General features: G+C 48.2%; 1 long non-coding RNA gene across 1 annotated transcript; it reads right to left on the reverse strand.

Moving 5' to 3' along the window:
• Positions 1-264: 264 nt before the first annotated feature.
• Positions 265-21,664, reverse strand: LOC310697746. Its single transcript, XR_014521188.1, has 3 exons — positions 21,650-21,664; positions 10,853-11,896; positions 265-279 (listed from the first exon to the last, which is right to left on the reverse strand). It is a non-coding gene; the product is annotated as an uncharacterized lncRNA (long non-coding RNA).
• Between the last annotated feature and the right edge of the window lie 558 nt (positions 21,665-22,222).

Here is a 22,222-nt window from a genome sequence, read left to right on the forward strand (position 1 = left end):
GGGGTGCAAATGGTGCCCGCCGAGTCTCCACGCTCACAGGCTTCGCCGCCTGTGATTTTTTAGGGTCCCCGCTTCGCTGCAGCGGCAAGACCCAGTCCCGCGGAGCTGATCCCCTCCGGAGCTCAGAAGGAATCCGCCATTGGTTGCTGGCGCTGACCGGAAGTCCTACGATCCCAATAATTATTGGGACAAAATGTTTTAAAGGCTGGCAAAGGGATCTTTCTAATTTTATCTGGCAAGGTAAGAAGCCAAGAGTAAGTTTCAAAGTATTGATGTAGCCTAGTGTCAGGAAACTGACATCAGAGCAACAGGCGAAGGAGAGGCTCTCCAATTCTGCAGTGGAAGGTACAAGCACTAGGGGGAGACGCAGCTTGAAGGAGGGGGAAGGAAATCAGCGTAACACCAAGGATCCAGGAGAGCAAATGGGAGAGGAGGTGGAAGGGCTCCGGGATTCTTCCTTGGAAGTTAGTGAGGAGAGCCCTGGTCCTCCACTACCCACGCCCTCCTTGCGCAGGAGACTCCCGCGCAATGAGAGGCGGAGATGATTGGGAGTCAAGCAACTCTTATGCTGGCAACGGTTTAAGAAACGCCCACAGACAGACTCTGCGAGCGACTGAGGCAGCCACACTGAGATGGGCTGTGCAGTCAGGACGGTTTAACCCAGGCAGCCAAGCTCCAAAAGGGGACAGTTTACGCACGAGTAACTCCAAACCACTACAGCAGTCTGTCTGTCACCGAAAGTTGCTCGTGCGCAACAAGTAGGCGGCATCATGAGTAAGACTGGAGAAGTCAGAGCCACGGAGGGGGCTGCTGGAGGACAATCGCTGGAGGAGAGAAACCGCGACTTGGAACAGCACATAGCCCTCTTGACAGCGAGGCTGGACGAACGACGGTCTCAGGATGCCCAGGGGAGGCCCACCCCCATAGCAAGGAAGGTACCGGGACTGGTGCATAAGTTTGGGGGGAGACCTCAAGATTATGGGGCGTTTAGAACAGAAATAGAATACGCCTTGAAACTGCAACATAGCGATTTTGAAGATGACGCAACGCGGGTTGCCTATATTGTGGGGCACCTGCAGGATGGGGCTAGAGAGAAGATCAGGCCCCTTATGGCGACGCAAAATGCTGCCATGCAGGACCTGGGGAAATTTTTCCAGGTGATGGATGCAATGTTTTCCAGTGATGTGCAACAAAGTGTGACAAAACGGGAACTGATGAATTGTAAACAGGGAGACCAGTCAGTTATAATAATAATAATAATAATAATAATAATAATAATAATAATAATAATAATTTATTATTTGTACCCCGCCCATCTGGCTGGGTTTCCCCAGCCACTCTGGGCGGCTTCCACAGAAACCAAAAACCACTAAAATATCATACATTAAAAGCTTCCCTGAATAGGGCCGCCTTAAGATGTCTTCTGAATGTCAGGTAGTTGTCCATCACCTTGACATCCGATGGGAGGGCATTCCACAGGGCGGGCGCCACCACCGAAAAGGCCCTCTGCCTGGTTCCCTGTAGCTTCGCTTCTCGCAATGAGGGAACCGCCAGAAGGCCTTCGGCCCTGGACCTCAGTGTCCGGGCAGAACGATGGGGGTGAAGACGCTCCTTCAGGTATACTGGGCCGAAGCCGTTTAGGGCTTTAAAGGTCAACACCAGCACTATGAATTGTGCTCGGAAACGTACTGGGAGCCAATGTAGGTCTTTCAAGACCGGTGTTATGTGGTCTCGGCGGCCGCACCCAGTCACCAGTCTAGCTGCCGCATTCTGGATTAGCTGTAGTTTCCGAGTCACCTTCAAAGGTAGCCCCACGTAGAGCGCATTGCAGTAGTCCAAGCGGGAGATAACTAGAGCATGCACCACTCTGGCCAGACAGGCCGCGGGCAGGTAGGGTCTCAGCCAGCGTGCCAGGTGGAGTTGGTAGACAGCTGCCCTGGATACAGAATTGACCTGTGCCTCCATGGACAGCTGTGAGTCCAAAATGACTCCCAGGCTACGCACCTGGTCCTTCAGGGGCACAGTTACCCTATTCAGGACCAGGGAGTCCTCCACACCAGCCCGCCCCCTGTCCCCCAAGAACAGTACTTCTGTCTTGTCAGGATTCAACTTCAATCCGTTAGCCGCCATCCATCCTCCAACCGCCTCCAGGCACTCACACAGGACCTTCACCGCCTTCACTGGTTCTGATTTGAAAGAAAGGTAGAGCTGGGTATCATCTGCATATTGATGGACACCCAGTCCAAACCCCCTGATGATCTCTCCCAGCGGCTTCATATAGATGTTAAAAAGCATGGGGAGAGGACGGAACCCTGAGGCACCCCACAAGTGAGGGCCCAAGGGTCTGAACACTCATCCCCCACCACCACTTTCTGAACACGGCCCAGGAGGAAGGAGCGAAACCACTGTATAACAGTGCCCCCAGCTCCCAACCCCTCTAGACGGTCCAGAAGGATGTTATGGTCGATTGTATCAAAGGCCGCTGAGAGATCCAGCAGAACTAGGAAACAACTCTCACCTTTGTCTCTAGCTCGCCGGAGATCATCAACTAGTGCGACCAAGGCAGTTTCAGTCCCATGATGAGGCCTGAACCCTGATTGGAAGGGATCCAAATGGCCCGCATCCTCCAGGCGTGCCTGGAGTTGTTCAGCAACCACACGCTCAATCACCTTGCCCAAGAATGGAAGATTTGAGACTGGGCGATAGTTGGCCATACTGGCCGGGTCTAAAGATGGTTTTTTAAGAAGCGGTTTAATGACCGCCTCTTTCAGCGGATCTGGGAATGTTCCCTCACAGAGGGAAGCATTCACCACCCCGCAGAGCCCATCGCCCAGCCCTTCCCGGCTTGCTTTTATTAGCCAGGATGGGCAAGGATCAAGGAGACAGGTGGTTTGTTTCACGTGTCCAAGCAGCCTGTCCACATCCTCGGGGGTAACGGATTGAAATTGATTCCATGCAACTTGACCAGACAGGGCTCTAGCACTCTCCCGCCCCAGCCCTGCTCCCACGGTGGTGTCTAGCTCCTTCCGAATATGAGTGATTTTATCTGCAAAAAACTTTGCAAAATCGTTGCAGGAGATCTTGGGGTCTTTACAAGGTAAAGGTGGTTCCGTTAAATTGCGGACCACCTGAAAGAGTCTCCTGCTACTATTTTCTGCAGATGCAATAGAGGCGGTGAAGAAAGTCTTCTTCGCCGTCGCTATCGCCACTTGGTAGGCTCGACGTTGAGCTCTAACCTGTGTCCGGTCAGATTCGGAGTGAGTTTTCTTTTTTTTTTTTAATAAAATTTTTATTGGTTTTACAAAGTTTTTACGAAACAAACAAACACTTAAAAAGACAGACATACACGTATAATTTCAAACATATTTTCATAAACCTCTTTTCTTGGACTTCCCCATACCCCTCCTTTCTGCATCCCAAAGTCCAAAATCTCACAGCAACTCCCAGTTGTTACTTTCCAACCTCTGTCATCTTAATCCTCTTTATATTCTGGCCTTATATCACTGTACCCCTTTGTTCCTAAAAACCATAACATTTTAACATTCATTAAGTTTATAGTAGTCCTTAAGATAACTTTTAAATTTCCTCCATTCTTCTTCCACCGTCTCTTTTCGTTGGTCGCGGATTCTGCCTGTCATCTCAGCCAATGTCATATAGTCCATCACTTTCATCTGCCATTCTTCCAGAGTGGGTAGATCTTGTGTCTTCCAGTACTTTGCGATAAGTATTCTTGCTGCTGTTGTAGCGTACATAAAAAAAGTTCTATCCTTCTTTGACACCAATTGGCCGACCATGCCCAAGAGAAAGGCCTCTGGTTTTTTAGGAAAGGTACATTTAAGTACCTTTTTCATTTCATTATAGATCATTTCCCAGAAGGCCTTAATCTTCGGGCATGTCCACCAAAGGTGGTAGAAGGTACCTTCAGTCTCTTTACATTTCCAACATTTGTTGTCGGGCAAGTGATAAATTTTTGCCAGCTTGACTGGAGTCATGTACCACCTATAGACCATTTTCATAATGTTTTCCTTTAAGGCATTACATGCCGTAAATTTAATACCGGTGTTCCATAACCATTCCCAGTCAGCTGACATAATGTTATGTCCAACATCCTGTGCCCACTTAATCATAGCCGATTTGACTGTTTCATCCTGTGTACTCCATTTCAGCAACAAGTTATACATTCTAGATAAATTCTTAGTATTGGGTTCTAACAGTTCGGTTTCTAGTTTTGATTTTTCCACCTGGAAACCAATTTTCCTGTCCTGTTTGTAAAATTCCATTATTTGACGATATTGAAACCAATTTTGTACTTTATGTTTCAATTTCTCATGACTTTGTAGTTTGAACTTATCTCCATCCTGTTCTAAAATTTCCCAATACTTCGGCCATCCGACCTCCATATTGAGTTTCTTCACTGCTTTAGCCTCCACTGGTGACACCCATCTAGGGGTTTTGTTTTCCAATAGATCTTTATATCTTATCCAAACATTAATTAATGCTTTTCTAACAATGTGGTTTTTAAAGGCACTATTAACTTTGTCATACCATAGATATGCATGCCAACCAAAAGCATTGTTAAAACCTTCCAGATCCAAAATGTCCGTGTTCTCGAGGAGCATCCATTCTTTCAGCCAGCAGAAAGCTGCTGCCTCATAATACAATTTTAAGTCCGGCAGGGCAAAACCCCCTCTTTCTTTAGCATCTGTCAATATTTTAAATTTGATTCTGGGCTTTTTGCCCTGCCAGACAAATTTCGAGATGTCTTTCTGCCACCTCTTGAAGCATTCCATCTTGTCAAGAATCTGTAAGGTCTGAAATAAAAATAGCATTCTAGGCAAAACATTCATTTTGATCACAGCGATTCGGCCTAACATTGACAATTTCAAATTTGACCATATTTCTAGATCTTTTTTAATTTCTGACCAACATTTTTCATAATTGTCCTTGTACAAATTCACATTTTTAGATGTTAAGTAAACCCCTAGGTATTTCACCTTCTTGACCACTGTCAACCCTGTCTCCTCTTGGAATTTCTCCTTTTCCATATCTGTTAGGTTTTTCCCTAAAACTTTAGTTTTTTGTTTGTTCAACTTAAATCCAGCTACCTGGCCAAACTGTTGTATTATTTCTAAGACCTTTTTCGTACTAGTGTTTGGCTCTTGCAAAGTCAATACTAGGTCATCTGCAAACGCTCTTAACTTGTAATGTTTAGCTCCGACCTGCACTCCTTTAACCTGCTGGTCATTCCTTATCATATTCAGCAACACCTCCAGAACTGAAATAAAAAGTAATGGGGAAATTGGGCACCCCTGTCTTGTTCCTTTTTCTATCTTAAGTTCCTCAGTCACTACATTGTTCACAATCAATTTAGCTTTTTGTTCAGAATATATTGCAGCCATACCATTTTCAAAACCTTGACCTACCCCCATCCCATGAAGATTCTTTATCATAAAACTCCAAGAGATATTGTCGAAGGCTTTCTCTGCGTCAACGAAAATCAATACTGCTTTAGTGTTTATATTCACCTCTAGCTTTTCCAGAATGTCTATTACATTGATTCGGAGTGAGTTTTCTGCCACCGACGCTCTAGCCGTCTCAGTGATTGTTTCATCGCCCTCAGCTCCGAAGAAAACCACGGGGCTGTCCGGGCTCCATGCAATCGGAGAGGGCGCTTCGGAGCCAGACAGTCGATAGCCCTGGTTAACTCCACATTCCAGCGGGCCACCAGGGAATCAGCTGAAAGGCCATCAACATGGGATAAAGCATCCCCTACCACTCTCTGGAAACCATTTGGATCCATTAAGTGGCGGGGGCGGACCATCCAAATTGGTCCCACCTCCCTGCAGAGGGGAAGGGTCATGGAGAAGTCCAGTTGCACCAGGAAGTGATCTGACCATGGCACTTCTTTGGTTCCACTTTTACTTAGTGTCAGATCACCCACGTCACTAGAGGTGAATACCAGGTCTAAGGCATGTCCATGACTATGAGTTGGGCCCAACTTATTCAGGGACAGCCCCATGGAGGCCATGCTTTCCACGAAGTCCCGAGCGGCCCCTTGTAAGGTCGTGTCGGCGTGGATGTTAAAATCCCCTAGGACGACCAAACTAGGTTTCTCCAGGAGAACATCCGCCACGACCTGAAGCAGCTCGGACAGGGAATCCTTGGTGTAGTGGGGAGGTCGGTACACCAAAAGGAATCCTGTACTGCCCCTATTGCCCAACTACTGGTTAGAGACTACTGGTCACGTTTTGCTATGATAGTTCACCGTCTCGGGTGGCAGCTGGACTCTGAACCCATACAAATGTTGTTTGAGGAGGGGTTGTCACCAACGGTCAAGGATGAGCTTTCGCACGCACCCCGCCCACAGTCCATGGACCAGCTGACCAAAGCAGCACTTGCGATTGGTGTATGGCAGGAAGCGCGGGCGCAGGAGAGGCGGGAAAGGAGAGAGCAGCGTTACCATGAATACCGCATTCCTGAAATACCAAGGCAGCTTTCCCCGCCGGAGGAGACAATGGAAATAGGTGGTGCGCGCGCCCAGGAAGGTTCAAACTCCAGCAAAGGGCGCAAGAGGGTGGGAAAGAACGTAAAAACGACCAAGAAATGTTTCCTCTGCCAGCGGCCAGGACATTTTGCCAGAGTCTGCCCGCAGAGAAAGGCCTGGCAAGGAATGGTGGGGGCCATGGGAGGTGAGGAGGAAGAGCAACAGACACAGGAACAGGGAAACGGGAACGCTTGGCTGCCAGTCAGCGGGCACAGCAGCCAGGCCAGCAACCAGTAAAAGTGCCCAAACCAGATTCCCCAAGGGCAGCGATAGCCATTGAGGTGGTGCTAGAACTCCCGAATGGGCACCCAGTCAAGGTTCAGGGAATGCTGGACTCAGGGAGCTCCTGCAATTTCTTCAGCAGGGACTTTGCATTAGAGCACCAGCTTCACTTGCTACCTTTGGATTTTCCCTTGCAAGTAACCACCATTGATGGGAGGGAGCTTATTGGAGGGGAAGTGACCCACCAGACCCCACCAATGAGAATGAGGGTGTCTAGGCACTCAGAGATGATCGCCTTTCACGTTGCCTCACTAGCAGGACCCCCAATAATATTAGGAATGAGCTGGCTAGCACAACATGATCCCGTGGTGGCGTGGTATCAGAGGACAGTCAGCTTTGGGTCAGCCTACTGCCTGGAGCACTGCCTAGGAGGGGAAACACCCAGGATGAGTGTTGCCCGAGCGGCAGGAATGGCAGTGGGACGGAAGGGGGAGGTGCCGCCACAATATGCTGATCTGAAGGAGGTCTTCAGTGAGAAGGAGGCAGATAGGCTACCACCCCACAGGCCCTTTGACTGCCAAATCAATTTGCTCCCGGGTGCGCAGCTGCCGGTGGGTAAGCTGTATGCCATGTCGGACAGGGAGATGAAGGAGTTACGGGAGTTTATTGACAAGAACCTAAAGAGAGGATTCATAAGAGAGTCGAAAGCAGTGGGGGGCAGTCCAGTGTTTTTTGTGGACAAAAAAGACACGGACAAACCCAGGCTTGTAGTGGACTTTAGGGCCGTAAATTCGGTGTCGGAACCAGTGACTTTCCCAATGCCCAGAATTGACGACATTTTGACGAGGGTGAGGAAGAGAAAGATTTTTACCAAACTAGACCTCAGGGGGGCTTACAACCTGATCAGGATGAGGGAGGGGGATGAATGGAAGACCACCATGTTCACCCCCCTAGGGGCCTTTGAATATTTAGTTATGCCTTTTGGATTACAATCAGGCTCCGCCTGTTTTCAAGGTTTCATGCACCATGTGTTGGGGTCTCTGCTTTACAAGAACTGTGTGGCCTTCCTGGACGACGTCTTGATTTATTCGGAAAGCGAGGAGCAACATGTACGAGATGTCAGGGAAGTGCTACAATGATTGCAGAAACACCAGTTGTGGGTCAAGCTAGAGAAATGTCAGTTTCATGCCAGAGAAGTGGAGTTTCTGGGGTACAAGTTGTCTGACAAGGGCTTAGCGATGGACCCAAGCAAGATGCAGGCAGTTTTGGAATGGAAGCCCCCAAGGACACGGAAGGACGTACAAAGGTTCCTTGGTTTCAGCAACTTCTATAGGAAGTTCATAAAGAACTTTGCGCACTTGACCGCACCCATCACGGACTGTCTCAGTAGCAAAAGAAGTTTGTGTGGACGGAGGAAGCTCAGCAGTCCTTTGAAAGATTGAAGAAGGCGTTCGCGTCGGAAGAGCAACTATCACACGTAGACTTGGAGAAACCCCTGAGGCTAGAGACCGACGCGGCTGACAGAGCCATAGGGGCAGTTCTTTTGCAGCCCGGGCGGAGCAAACAGGAATGGAAACCGTGTGCCTTTTTCTCGAGGAAGCTGAGCAAGTCGGAGCAAAACTATACCGTGTATGACTGAGAACTGCTCGCGATCTACGCTGCCTTTCGTCGTTGGCGTCACCTACTGATAGGGGCGCAGCACAAGATCCAGGTTTGTGCAGATCACAAGAACTTGGAATACTGGAGGACTGCACGAGTGCTCAACCAGAGACAGATTCGCTGGGCGCAGGAATTCTCCAAGTTTTCTTTTGAAATCCAGTATGTGCCCGGAGAGGAAAACGTGAGAGCGGGCGCTCTCTTGCGGAAGCCAGAGTACTTCGAAGGAGAGGGGCCGCCGGAGACACAACACATCATACCTGAGGACCGATGGGTGTGTGGGGGAACTCTAGTGGGCAAAAGAGAACTGGCAGGGCTTACTAGGAACGATGAATTCGCACGAGCTAAAATCAGGGAGCTCCGAGATGGGAGAGAGGCACCAGAAGGATTTGAGGAAAAGGAAGGGGTGTTGTACTATAGAGGGGCCATGTATGTACCGGGGGGAGCTCTAAGAGAAAGGGTACTCAAACAACTCCACGACAACCCCACAGCGGGGCACTTTGGACAGCACAAAACGATGATGTTGGTCACCAGACAGTTCTGGTGGCCACGGGTGAGGGAGGATGTACGGGAATATGTACGAGGGTGCGACCGCTGCCAAAGGGCTAAAGGGGAGCGAACGGTACCAGCAGGTTTACTGGAACCCTTACCCACACCGAGCAAACCCTGGGAGGTGGTGTCCATTGATTTTATGACTGATTTGCCCAAATCACGGGGGGGAACCGCGGTCATGGTAGTAGTCGACTTACTGACCAAAGTGTGCCATTTTATAGCCTGCTCATATGCGGTGACGGCCGAAGAGACGGCACGATTGTTCATAGAGCACATTTTCAGGTTGCATGGCGCCCCCTTGAGGGTTATCTCCGACCACGGAAAACAATTCACTTCCCGGTTCTGGAGGAAGCTCATGAGCTTGCTGCAAGTAGAGGTGGGGTTCTCGACAGCAAGGCACCCAGAGACCAATGGGCAAGCGGAAAGGGCAAACAGTATACTCTGACAATACTTACGCTGCTACGTCAGCGAGAGGCAGAATGATTGGGTAGAGAAACTAGCGCTGGCGGAATTTGCGTACAATAACGCTGAACACGTGTCGACGGGAATGAGTCCGTTTATGGCCAATTATGGGTGCCATCCCAGAGCCTTCCCGGGGAGTGAGGAGCAAAGCTGGAGTGTACCCGCGGCGGAGCAGTTCGTGGAAGAAATGGAGGCCCTACACCAGCAACTTAAGATGAACTTAGAGAGGGCCAAGGCGATTTACAAGAAGCAAGCAGACAAGCACCGCAGGGAAGGGGAAACCATACGGGTGGGGGACCGGGTGTTGCTGTCCACTCAAGGGTTACCCTTTAAGGGAGGGTGTAAGAAGTTGCAGCCCCGACGGCTGGGGCCATTTGAGGTAACACAACAGGTAAACCCCGTAGCATTCAAGCTCAAGTTGCCCGACAGTATGAAAATACACCCTGTGTTCCACAGGTCCTTGCTCTCACCACACAGGGAGGGGTGGGAATTCCCGGGGCGGGGGGTAGGAGTCATCCCACAACCGCAGGTAGAAGAAAGGGAACACCAGAGCTCGGCCACGGAAATAATTGATTCGAGGTGGCGAGGTCGTCAGGTGGAGTACTTGGTGGCTTGGGAAGGGGAGCCCAGGTCAGAAAACACGTGGGTTCCCGCGGAAGCCGTCGATGACAGGTATATGGTGGAAGTATTCCATCGCCGTTTCCCAGACAAGCCCAAACCCTTAGAGAGGTTCTGGGAGGAACAATTTGGAACCACAGATGACGAAGAGAGTTTTGAGGGGTTTTCAGAATCCGAGGAAGAATCGGACTGGGAGGGTCACCCCGTGGGTGGGAACCAAAGCAGGTGGACAGAGGTTTTCGAATCCACTGAGGAGGGTGACGGTTCCTTCAGGGGTTTCCCCGTCTCGTCGGCTGAGGAAGAGAGAGAAATCGATTCCACAGGTCGAGCGGGGGTTGGGGGGTCCTGGAGGGGAGGTGGATGTCAGGAAACTGACATCAGAGCAACAGGCGAAGGAGAGGCTCTCCGATTCTGCAGGGGAAGGTACAAGCACTAGGGGGAGACGCAGCTTGAAGGAGGGGGAAGGAAATCAGCGTAACACCAAGGATCCAGGAGAGCAAATGGGAGAGGAGGTGGAAGGGCTCCGGGATTCTTCCTTGGAAGTTAGTGAGGAGAGCCCTGGTCCTCCACTACCCACGCCCTCCTTGCGCAGGAGACTCCCGCGCAATGAGAGGCGGAGACGATTGGGAGTCAAGCAACTCTTATGCTGGCAACGGTTTAAGAAATGCCCACAGACAGACTCTGCGAGTGACTGAGGCAGCCACGCTGAGATGGGCTGTGCAGTCAGGACGGTTTAACCCAGGCAGCCAAGCTCCAAAAGGGGACAGTTTACGCACGAGTAACTCCAAACCACTACACCTAGAGAAAGGAGCGGGTTCGCAGTCCCAAACCTTAAGCTGCATTTTGAGGCTGCATGCATGACATGGCTGAAAGATTGGATGTTACTGACAGATACTGAAATCTTAAACCTGGAGGGCTGGGACAAAGTTTTCGGGTGGTATGGCTACCTGGGTCACAATAAAATAAAAGCACATAGAGGCTTCACTAATCATCTGGTGAGAAAGGCCCTATTCGAAGATTGGGAAAGAAATAAAACAATAGTAACAGCCAAAACTCCCTGGTGGCTATCACCTATAGAGTCATCAGCCTTGCATAGAAACAATATCAAAGACAGTTGGCTAACATATAGGGAACTCGTAGAAGAGATAAAAGATTGCCCGACAGTAAAGAAATTTGAAGAATTATAAGAGAGGGGGGTGAATTGGTTAGAATATTTCCAATTAAAAACAATATTTGAGAAGGATAATAAGCTTAAGGGGTTTGATAAAAACAATCTCGGTATGGGAGAAGGAAATCTTATATAACAACCAACAGACTCTCTCAAAAATATATAAACTGTTACAAAATGGGAAAATAGAAAAGGAGGAAAAAGGAGACGCTATTAAAAAATGGGAAGAAGATCTGGGCCACCCAATTGAATATAATGAATGGGAAAGATTATGGACAAAAAATATAAATTTTACAGCATGTTACCTAATAAGAGAGAACTATATGAAAATGCATCACAGGTGGTACCTGGCACCAGAAAGGCTGGCAAAAATGAATAAAACATATAATAATAAGTGCTGGAGATGTAAGGGGGAAAAAGGAACCTTCTACCATATGTGGTGGATATGCCCCGAAATTGGGAAATTTTGGAGCATGATCCATGAAGAAATAAAGAAAATACTAAGAATATCATATAGTAAAAGGCCAGAGGCATTCCTTTTAGGAATTTTAAATGATGATATTCCAAAAGACAAAACAATTTTTTTCTTATACGCAACGTCTGCAGCAAGAATCCTGGTGGCTAAGTATTGGAAAGGGAATCAGTTACCCACTAGGGGAGAGTGGTTATGTAAGCTTTCAGAATACAGTGGTACCTCGGGTTACATACGCTTCAGGTTACAGACTCCGCTAACCCAGAAATAGTACCTTGGGTTAAGAAATTTGCTTCAGGATGAGAACAGAAATCGCACAGCGGCGGCGCAGCAGCAGCAGCGGGAGGCCCCATTAGCTAAAGTGGTGCTTCAGGTTAAGAACAGTTTCAGATTAAGAACGGACCTTCGGAATGAATTAAGTAAGTAACCAGAGGTACCACTGTACTTTGTTGTTGTTTAGTCGTTTAGTCATGTCTGACTCTTCATGACCCCATGGACCAGAGCACTCCAGGCACTCCTGTCTTCCACTGCCTCCTGCAGTTTGGTCAGACTCATGTTTGTAGCTTTGAGAACACTGTCCAACCATCTCATCCTCTGTCGTCCCCTTCTTCTTGTGCCCTCAATCTTTCCCAACATCAGGGTCTTTTCCAGGGAGTCTTCTCTCTCTCTTTTTTTTTTAAAGATATTTATTGCAAAAAAAAAATTAAACAACAAACAAACCACCAAACATATAAAATACCCTCACCAAACAGAAAGAAAAAGTCAAAGCAAAGTTAAGAAGTAGACAAAGAATAAAAGAAAAATACATATAAAATACAATTGTTCATGAATCATATTTTCATAATCTTTGGACTTCCTCACATCACCCTTCCCTGCGTTCTCAGTCACCTAGTTATAGACAACAATTTATTACCTTATTTCAGTTCTTATTTTATAAATCTCAGATATTATGTCCCAAATTTTAAATAACTTTATCATTAATTAAACTGCTTGATTTGAACATAGTGTTACTTCAAATTTCATCATTTCCTTAAACCTCGCTTATTCTCATATATCTTACAACAAAATTACTGCTGCCGTGTTACTTTCAATCGTGCATTCTCCTAACATTCATACAGTTTATAGTGTTTTTGTAAATAGTCTTTAATTTTTTTCCAGTCCTCTTCCATGGTCTCTTCTCCCAGGTCCCGAATTCTGCCAGTCATTTCAGCCAGTTCCATGTAATCTATCAGTTGTGTCTGCCATTCTTCCAGTGTGGGTAAATCTTGGGTCTTCCAGTGCTTTGCGATGAGTATTCTTGCTGCTGTTGTTGCATACATAAAAAAGGTTCTATCTTTCTTTAACACCCCTTGGCCGACAATGCCCAGAAGGAAGGCCTCTGGTTTCTTAAGGAAGGTATACTTAAATACCTTTTTTAACTCATTATAGATCATTTCCCAGAAAGCCTTAACTTTTCCAGGGAGTCTTCTCTTCTCATGAGGTGGCCAAAGTATTGGAGCCTCAGCTTCACGATCTGTCCTTCCAGTGAGCACTCATGGCTGATTTCCTTAAGAATGGATACTGTCAGGGAACTGCCATCAGAGCATCAGGTGGTGGAGGGACTCAGGCAGGATGAAAGAGACTCAACTGCTGAAGCAGGGACCAGCAGGGGGAGGAGTGGGTCTCTGAGGGAATGCGAGCAGGAGGGAGGGCTCAGGGAGGCTTCCAGCGAGAACAGTGGGGAGGTATCGGAGTCTCCCATAGGGAGACCCACACCTCGCAGGAAACTGTCACGCCGTGAGTCCAGGAGACGCGTTTCCGTTAAGGAACTTCTTTGCTGGAAACGCTTCCGCAGACAGCCACTGTCGGACTCTACTAGTGACTAGAGCAGACATGTCTGAGGAGCTCCGTCACACACGGAGGTTTGTGGGGTCGCACAAACTCTGAGGGAGCACGTTTTCACGCACAAGCAGCTAATCAAACCCTCACAGCAGTCCGACAGTCTTTGTACGCTGCCTGTGCAAGAGAAGGCATCATGAGCGAACCAACCGGAACCGGAGGAGCAGGGGCTGGAGCTGGTCCAAGCTTGGAAGATAGATACCGAGCGTTGGAGGTTCAACTGGCCCTGCAGACGGCGAGGCTGGAGGAGAGAAGGGCTCAGGATGCAGACAAGAAGGGGAGAGCCACTCAATTTCCCAGAAAGGTACCAGGATTGGTGCAGAAATTTGGGGGGGACCCCAAGGACTACCATGCTTTTAGGACAGAGATGCAATATGCCCTTAATGTGCAGTTCGATGAGTTCCCTGATGAGGAATCGCGAGTTGCTTTTGTAATTGGGCATCTTGAGAAAGGGGCTAGAGACTGGGTTCGACCCCTAATGGCAACGCACAATGACATACTAAAGGACACAATGAAGTTCTTTCGTGCAATGGATATCATGTTTTCCAGCGATATTGAGGAAGGGGTGGTGCGCAGACAGCTAATGGCTTGTAAGCAGGGAAGTCGATCTGTCCGTGAATATTGGACTGAGTTTACCATGCTGATTCACAGACTGAGTTGGGATTTATCGGCGGCACCCGTTCAAATGCTATTTGAAGAAGGTCTTTCTTCGGGGGTGAAAGACGAGCTGGCACGGAGCCCCAGGGCGGAGTCTATGGATCAGCTGACCAAATCTGCGCTGACCATAGGAGCGCGGCAGGAGGCAAGAGCCTTGGAGAGGCGGGAAGGGAGAGGGGAACGTTGGAAGGAGTTCCGCATTCCAGACATTCCTGAGCCAGCTTTCCCGCCGGCAGAGCCGATGGAAATCGGAACAGCGCGCGCGCGCATTTTCAAAAACCAGCGAGGGAGCTAAGAAGGAGGGAAAGGGCCCCCGGAAATGCTATCTCTGCCAACAGCCAGGTCACTTTGCCAGAGTCTGCCCCCAGAGGAAGGAATGGCAAGGGATGGTGGGAGCTGTTGAGGGGGGAGAAGAAGGGGGAGCGGAGCAGGTAAAAGCCAACGCCTGGTTGCCACAATTGGGGCACTGCAGCCAGGCCAAAGAGCAGTGAAAGTGCCCGTGCCAGAAGCTCCTCGACCTGCTCTAGTGATTGAAGTGTCGCTAGAGCTGCAGAATGGGCACCCCCTAAAAATAAAGGCGCTATTGGACTCAGGCAGCTCCTGCAATTTTATGAGCAAGGAGTTTGCTGCTGAACACCAGATACAGACCATCCCTTTAAGCAACCCCCTGCAGGTGACCACGATTGATGGCAGGGAGTTGTTGGGAGGAGGAGTCCGCTTGCAGACTGTCCCAATGATAATGAGGGTGGCAAGGCACACAGAACTGATAGCGTTTAATGTGGCCACCCTGGGAGGCGCTCCCATTATTTTGGGAATGAGCTGGCTAGCTCTACATGATCCGCTGGTTGGCTGGCATCAAAGAGTGGTGTCCTTTGGTTCAGCACATTGCCTAGAACACTGCAAAGGGGAGAAGGGTTCAGCAGGGGCCCAAGCCACCCTAGCAGGGACTGAAGTAATGGGGAAGGTGAAGGTACCACCACAGTATGCAGATCTCAGCGACGTGTTCAGCGAGAAGGAAGCTGACCAACTACCACCTCATAGACCCTTTGATTGTCAGATCAATTTACTCCCTGGAGCACAGCTTCCCGTGGGCAAGTTGTATGCCATGTCAGACAGGGAAATGCAGGAGTTGCGAGGGTTCATTGACAAGAACCTGAAGAGAGGCTTCATCAGAGAGTCCAAAGCAGCAGGGGGGAGCCCAGTGTTCTTTGTGGACAAAAAAAATGCGGACAAGCCGAGACTTGTATGTGATTTTAGGCGGCTGAATGCAGTGACTGAACCGGTGGCGTTCCCTATGCCCAGAATTGATGATATTTTGACCAGGGTGAGGAAGGGAAAGATTTTCACAAAGCTGGATCTAAGGGGGGCGTACAACCTGATACGCATAAGGAAAGGGGATGAATGGAAAACCACCATGTTTACCCCTTTGGGGGCGTTTGAATACCTCGTTATGCCATTTGGATTACAAGCAGGCTCCGCGTGTTTTCAATCTTTTATGAACCACGTGCTGGGCCCTTTGCTCTACAAGAATTGCGTTGCCTTTCTAGATGATGTGTTGGTGTATTCTGAGAATGAGGAGCAACATGTGAGAGACGTCAGAGAAGTGTTGAGCAGACTGCAAGCCAACAGGCTGTGGGTCAAACTGGAGAAGTGTCGGTTCCATACCAAGGAGGTGGAATTCCTGGGGTACCGCCTGTCAGACAAGGGATTGGCCATGGATCCCGGCAAGGTACAGGCAGTGCTGGAATGGAAAACACCCAAAACCAAGAAGGATGTGCAGAGGTTCCTAGGGTTTGGAAACTTTTATCGTAAGTTCATCCGCAACTTCGCCCATCTGACGGCGCCCATCACTGACTGTCTCAGCAGTAAAAAGAAGTTTGTATGGACGGCGGAGGCGGAGCGAGCGTTTGAGGAACTGAAAAGGGCCTTCGCCTCTGAAGAACAACTTCTGCATGTGGATTTACGAAAGAAGCTAAGGGTTGAAACAGACGCATCTGACAGAGCCATAGGGGCGGTGCTTCTTCTGCAGCCGGGGAAGGAGGAGTCAGAGTGGCGTCCGTGTGCCTTCTTCTCGCGGAAGCTGAACAAATCCGAGAGGAACTACACGGTGTACGACCGAGAACTGCTTGCTATTCATGAGGCGTTCCGGAGATGGAGGCATCTGCTAGTTGGTGCACAACATAAAGTGCAAGTGTGCACGGACCATAAAAATCTAGAGTACTGGAGAACGGCGCGAGTGCTCAACCAAAGGCAGTTGAGATGGGCCCAAGAGTTCTCCAAATTTAACTTTGAGATTTGTTATGTGCCAGGCCCAGAGAATGTTAGGGCGGACGCTCTCTCACGCAAACCTGAATATTTGGAGGGGGAGGGAGCACCCGAAGAAACCCATATCATTCCAGAGGACCGCTGGGTGTGTGGGGCGACTCTGGTGGGGCAAAGGGAATTGGTAGAGGGTACGGTGCAGGATGCATACGCCCAGGGGAAACTCAGGGATCTCAGAGGGGAGGAAGACAAATCCGGTGGTTTTGAGGAGAGAAATGGGGCATTGTATTATAAGGGAGCGTTATATATACCTGAAGGGGAATTGAGGGAGAAGGTACTCAAGCAGCTGCACGATAGCCCCACAGCAGGGCACTTTGGGCAACACAAAACCATGTGGCTGGTTACCAGGGAATTTTGGTGGCCCAAGGTCAGGGAAGATGTGCGGGAGTATGTGAGAGGGTGTGAACAATGCCAAAGAGCCAAGGGGGAGAGGCAGGCGCCGGCTGGTTTATTAGAACCACTGCCCACACCTGAGAGACCGTGGGAAGCAGTGGCAATAGATTTCATGACTGATCTGCCAAGGTCTAGAGGGAAAACAGCCATCATGGTTGTAGTAGACCTGTTAACTAAAATGGCCCACTTCATAGCCTGCTCACATGCGGTTACAGCAGAAGAAACCGCCAAATTGTTTGTAGAGAATGTGTTTAGGTTGCATGGCGCCCCCTTGAGGGTGGTTTCAGACCGAGGGAAACAATTTACTTCCAGGTTCTGGAGGAAGCTCATGAGCTTACTGCATGTAGAGGTTAATTTCTCGACGGCCCGTCATCCTGAAACCAACGGGCAGGCGGAAAGAGCAAATGGGGTTCTCCAACAATATTTGAGGTGTTATGTTAATGACAGAGAGAATGATTGGGTGGAGAAGCTGGCGTTGGCAGAATTTGCCTACAACAATGCAGAGAACGTGTCCACGGGGATGAGCCCCTTTTTGGCTAATCACGGGTGCCATCCCAGAGCCTTCCCAGGGGGGGAGGGGGAGAACTGGAGCGTTCCAGCTGCAGAACAGTTCGTGGAAGAAATGGAAGCGATCCATCGCCAGCTCCAACTCAACTTAAACAGGGCTAAGGAGGAATATAAGAGGCAGGCAGACAAAAACAGAAGGGAAGGTGAAAGCATCAGGGTGGGGGACCAGGTGTGGCTGTCAACCCAAGGGTTGCCATTCAAAGGAGGTTGTAAGAAATTAAGACCCAAAAGGCTGGGTCCGTTTGAAGTCATACAGCAGGTCAATCCAGTGGCTTTCAGGCTCCGGTTACCGAACCACATGAAGCTGCACCCAGTTTTTCACAGGTCGTTGCTGTCACCGTATAGAGGAGACAGTGAGGGGAGGGTCACTAGGGGACCAGCAATGGAGGAGAAGGAACACAGCTACCATGTAGCGGAGATCCTCGATTCCAGGTGGAAGGGAGATCAAGTAGAGTATTTGGTAATGTGGGAAGGGGAACCGGAGTCGGAAAACACCTGGGTTAGGGCAGAGGATGTCAATGACGAGGTTTTAATAGAGACTTTTCATCAGAGGTTCCCACGTAAACCTCAGCCTGTAGCGAGGTTCCGAAGGGAATACTTTGCCACCACCGACGAGGAAGAGGAGTTGGAGGGGTTCCCAGATTCTGAAGAGGAGGAGGATTCAGCTGGCCAGGACGACGATCGATGGAGAGAATTGTTCGAGACGTCAGAAGATGAGGAAGATTCGTTTCGGGGTTTTAGCCCTTCACCTCCCAGGGGGGAGGAATTGGGAGGGGGTGAGGGGGGCCCTGGAGGGGAGGTGGATGTCAGGGAACTGCCATCAGAGCATCAGGTGGTGGAGGGACTCAGGCAGGATGAAAGAGACTCAACTGCTGAAGCAGGGACCAGCAGGGGGAGGAGTGGGTCTCTGAGGGAATGCGAGCAGGAGGGAGGGCTCAGGGAGGCTTCCAGCGAGAACAGTGGGGAGGTATCGCAGTCTCCCATAGGGAGACCCACACCTCGCAGGAAACTGTCACGCCGTGAGTCCAGGAGACGCGTTTCCGTTAAGGAACTTCTTTGCTGGAAACGCTTCCGCAGACAGCCACTGTCGGACTCTACTAGTGACTAGAGCAGACATGTCTGAGGAGCTCCGTCACACACGGAGGTTTGTGGGGTCGCACAAACTCTGAGGGAGCACGTTTTCACGCACAAGCAGCTAATCAAACCCTCACAGATACGTTTGATCTTCTTGCAGTCCATGGAACTCTCAAGAGTCTCCTCCAGCACCATAATTCAAAAGCATCCATTCTTCGGCGATCAGCCTTCTTGATGGTCCAGCTCTCACTTCCATACATCACTACTGGGAAAACCATGGCTTTAACTATACAGACCTTTGTTGGCAAGGTGATGTCTCTGCTTTTTAAGATGCTGTCTAGGTTTGCCATCGCCTTTTTCCCAAGGAGCAGGCGTCTTTTAATTTCGTGACTGCTGTCACCATCTGCAGTGATCATGGAGCCCAAGAAAGTAAAATCTCTCACTGCCTCCATTTCTTCCCCTTCTATTTGCCAGGAGGTGATGGGCCCAGTGGCCATGATCTTCGTTTTTTTGATGTTGAGCTTCAGACCATATTTTGCGCTCTCCTCTTTCACCCTCATTAAAAGGTTCTTTAATTCCTCCTCGCTTTCTGCCATCAAGGTTGTGTCATCTGCATATCTGAGGTTGTTGATATTTCTTCCGGCAATCTTAATTCTGGTTTGGGATTCATCCAGCCCAGCCTTTCGCATGATGAATTCTGAATATAAGTTAAATAAGCAGGGAGACAATATACAGCCTTGCCGTACTCCTTTCCCAATTTTGAACCAATCAGTTGTTCCATATCCAGTTCTAACTGTAGCTTCTTGTCCCACATAGAGATTTCTCAGGAGACAGATGAGGTGATCAGGCACTCCCATTTCTTTAAGAACTTGCCATAGTTTGCTGTGGTCAACACAGTCAAAGGCTTTTGCATAGTCAATGAAGCAGAAGTAGATGTCTTTCTGGAACTCTCTAGCTTTCTCCATAATCCAGCGCATGTTTGCAATTTGGTCTCTGGTTCCTCTGCCCCTTCGAAATCCAGCTTGCACTTCTGGGAGTTCTCGGTCCACATACTGCTTAAGCCTGCCTTGTAGAATTTTAAGCATAACCTTGCTAGCGTGTGAAATGAGCGCAATTGTGCGGTAGTTGGAGCATTCTTTGGCACTTCCCGTCTTTGGGATTGGGATGTAGACTGATCTTCTCCAATCCTCTGGCCACTGCTGAGTTTTCCAAATTTGCTGGCATATTGAGTGTAGCACCTTAACAGCATTACCTTTTAAAGTTTTAAATAGTTCAGCTGGAATATCATCACTTCCACTGGCCTTGTTATAAGCAGTGCTTTCTAAGGCCCATTTGACTTCACTCTTCAGGATGTCTGGCTCAAGGTCAGCAACCACACTACCAGGGGTATACGAGACATCCATTTCTTTCTGGTATAGTTCCTCTGTGTATTCTTGCCACCTCTTCTTGATGTCTTCGGCTTCTGTTAGGTCCTTTCCACTTTTGTCTTTTATTATGGTAATCTTTGTCCGAAATGTTCCTTTCATATCTCCAGTTTCTCTGAACAGATCTCTGGTTTTCCCCATTCTATTGTTTTCCTCTATTTCTTTGCATTGCTCCGTTAAGAAGGCCTTCTTGTCTCTCCTTGCTATTTTTTGGAAATCTGCATTCAATTTCCTGTATCTTTCACTATCTCCCTCGCATTTTGCTTGCCTTCTCTCCCCCGCTATTTGTAAGGCCTTGTTGGACAGCCACTTTGCTTTCTTGCATTTCCTTTTCATTGGGATGGTTTTAGTTGCTGCCTCCTGTATAATGTTATGAGCCTCCATCCATAGTTCTTCAGGCACTCTGTCCACCAAATCTAAATCCTTAAACCTGTTCCTCACTTCCACTGTGTATTCATAAGGGATTTGACTTAGATTGTATCTTACCGGCCCAGTGGTCTTTCCTACTTTCTTCAGTTTAAGCTTGAATTTTGCTATAAGAAGCTGATGATCTGAGCCACAGTCAGCTCCAGGTCTTGTTTTTGCTGACTGTATAGAGCGTCTCCATCTTTGGCTGCAGAGAATATAATCAATCTGATATTGATGCTGCCCATCTGGTGATGTCCATGTGTAGAGTTGTCTCTTGTGTTGTTGGAAAAGAGTGTTTGTGATGACCAGCTTGTTCTCTTGGCAGAACTCTATTAGCCTTTGCCCTGCTTCATTTTGAACTCCAAGGCCAAACTTGCCAGTTGTTCCTTTTATCTCTTGATTCCCTACTTTAGCATTCCAACCCCCTATAATGAGAAGAACATCCTTCTTTGGTGTCATTTCTATAAGGTGTTTTAAGTCTTCATATAATTGGTGAATTTCAGTTTCTTCAGCACCAGTGGTTGGTGCATAAACCTGGATTACTGTGATGTTAAAAGGTCTGCCTTGGATTCGTATCAAGATCATTCTATCATTTTTGAGATTGCATCCCAGTACAGCTTTTGCCACTCTTTTGTTGACTGTGAGGGCCACTCCATTTCTTTTACGGGATTCTTGCCCACAGTAGTAGATATGATGGTCATCTGAACTGAATTTGCCCATTCCCGTCCATTTTAGTTCACTGATGCCCAGGGTGTCAATATTTATTCTTGACATCTCATTTTTGACCACATCCAACTTACCCAGGTTCATGGTTCTTACATTCCAGGTTCCCATGCAATATTTTTCTTTACAGCATTGGACTTTCCTTTCGCTTCCAGGCATATCCGCAACTGAGCGTCCTTTCGGCTTAGGCCCAGCCGCTTCATCAGCTCTGAATCTACTTGTACTTGTCCTCCGCTCTTCCTCAGTAGCATGTTGGACGCTTTCCGACCTGAGGGGCTCATCTTCCAGCTTCATAACTTTTATATGGCTGTTGTCTTTGTCCATGGAGTTTTCTTGGCAGGGATACTGGAGTGGCTTTCCGGTTCCTGCTCCAGGTGGATCACTTTTGGTCAAAACTCTCCACTATGACCTGTCCATCTTGGGTGGCCCTGCACGGCATAGCTCATAGCTTCTCTGAGTTATTCAAGCCCTTTCGTCACGGCAAGGCAGTGATCCATGAAGGGGACCACTGTACTTAGAATTAGCCAAATTGACAGACATAATAAGACAAAAACCAAAAAGTGAAGTAAAAAAAGAATGGGAGTGCCTCAAAAGTCAAGGTTCGAGGACAGAAATCTGGCTGAGTCTGGAATAACCTTGTGAAGTGAAAGGATAAGGAAGAGGGATTTATATCTAGATGTTAGGATAGAGATGATAAGGAAAACAGGAAGACACAATGAGAGATAAAGGAGGTGTTGTGGGATTGGTGGAAGTCAATGTTTTTCTTTTTAGTGTTTATATTATTAACTTGTAAGATATGGATTTTTTTTTTGAATGTTGGTTTTTGTGTTTTGTGTGTTGTTATTTTTCAATATTTTTCGTGTTGTTGTGTGGAAAATACTAATAAAATTTATATTATTTAAAAAGAAAGAAAGAAAAACAAACCAACAAGAATACCCACTTTTTGTGTGTATCTTTTTTTTTTACAGTGTATATCTCTATCATCTATCTGTCTATCTATCTATCTATCTATCAACTATCTATCCATCCATCTATCTATCTAAAGTAAACCAAGACATTTCCTCTTGGCTGTAACTGGGGCA

This window comes from Podarcis liolepis (assembly GCF_965112155.1).
Source record: "Podarcis liolepis genome assembly, chromosome: W".
Taxonomy (NCBI): Eukaryota; Metazoa; Chordata; class Lepidosauria; order Squamata; family Lacertidae; genus Podarcis; species Podarcis liolepis.